Source organism: Vombatus ursinus, unplaced genomic scaffold (genome assembly GCF_900497805.2).
Source record: "Vombatus ursinus unplaced genomic scaffold, bare-nosed wombat genome assembly UNPS02014817.1, whole genome shotgun sequence".
Classification (NCBI taxonomy): Eukaryota; Metazoa; Chordata; class Mammalia; order Diprotodontia; family Vombatidae; genus Vombatus; species Vombatus ursinus.
Window position 1 is genome coordinate 11,883,751 of NW_020954595.1, and position 1,341 is coordinate 11,885,091.

Below are 1,341 nucleotides of genomic sequence, written 5' to 3' on the forward strand. Positions count from 1 at the left end.
CCCCCAAGGAAGTTTTCTAAGACTTTGAGGAGCAGGTCGGTGATTTCCTCCTCCTCCCTTTCCCGCCTCCGGTACCCCTCCCCCTTCCTCCTCTCTTGCACCCCCTAAAGCCCCTGTAGTGTGGTAAGGGAGGGGACGGGATCAAGAGGAGGGGGGCTTCCAAAGCGCTAGCAAACCGGCTGCCTCTACTGCCCCGGGTGGGTCGCGAGGTTCAGTGGCCTGACCCTACTCCAGCTTCGGCCTCCCCCACTCCCCCCCACCCCCGACGGACTCCCTCGGGGAACGTTCACGAGCTGGGGAGGGGAGGGAGGGAGGGAGGGAGCCCAGCCACCTGCCGGAGGAGCGGGCGGCTGGAGGGGGGAAGGATGTCTCTACTCTCGTGCCCTTGGGACACGCAGGCGAGAAGGATGCAAAGGTAGTTTCGCAGCCCCCCGCCTCGCCCCCTTCCTGCTCCTCCACCACAGTCCCCTGGGTTCCGGCTACTCCCTCAGGCACACACCTCATGGGTTTCCTGGAGGATCTGGGTGCCGGCCTCTACCTGCCTCCTGCCCGGTTAATGTTTCACACGCCTCCCTTTGTCCCTCCAGGGTGCAAGGGGCGACGACCACAGGCAAGAGACGAGCCCACAGGGGACGGAGGCGGGGGGGGGGGGGGGGGGCGCGGATCGGGGAGAGTGTTCAAGCAGGTCCCAAGCAGTCGGGGGCAGCCCCTGAAGCAGCGGCCCACCTTCAGGCCCCATGGCAGCCCTGTACCCATTCCTGCCCCTCAAGAGCCCCGTACCCATTCCTGCCCCTCAAGAGCCCCAGACTTCTCCAACCCTTGGCCCGTGAGAATCAGCATTCCTGACCGCAGCCCACCAGGGCCAAACTGGGGAGGGAAGGGGGGTGCCTAGGAATCTGATCCTCACCCCTCTCCCAGAGGCACCTGCCTGTGGCGACATCCCCACCTAGGACCCACCTGGACACACCTTGGAGGGCCTCACCTGTCTTGACTGTGGCCAGCAGTGTCTGCGATCTGCACTGGTACCGGCTAGGCAGGGCTTCTGGCCCCCTCGCGGTGCCCCTCCCCACCCTGCCTGTGGCCGGCCCCCTCGCCCGCCCTCCCTCCTTCCCCCTCCCCCTCCTCACTCCCCACATCCTCCTCCTTCTCCGCTCAGCTGCTCCTGCCGGCAGCAGAGCCCTGGGCACTGCCCGGGCTGCTGGGTAATCAATCCGAGGTGCCCTCACCCAGGCGGCACACCCAGGACCTTACGGGAACACCCACGCACAGTGTTTCTGAGCCAGTGCCCCTGGGCGCCCAACTCGCGTCCCTTATTTGTGACAGGCCTATCCATGCAGGAAA

General features: G+C 66.1%; 1 protein-coding gene across 1 annotated transcript in view; it reads right to left on the reverse strand.

The window, feature by feature from the left end:
* Positions 1–1,054, reverse strand: part of VILL (villin like) — a 43,086-nt gene extending 42,032 nt beyond the window's left edge. Inside the window, exon 1 of the mRNA XM_027835916.1 lies at positions 983–1,054. The gene's annotated coding sequence lies outside the window, so the exon portion shown is untranslated. The remainder of the gene's footprint in view (positions 1–982) is intronic.
* Between the last annotated feature and the right edge of the window lie 287 nt (positions 1,055–1,341).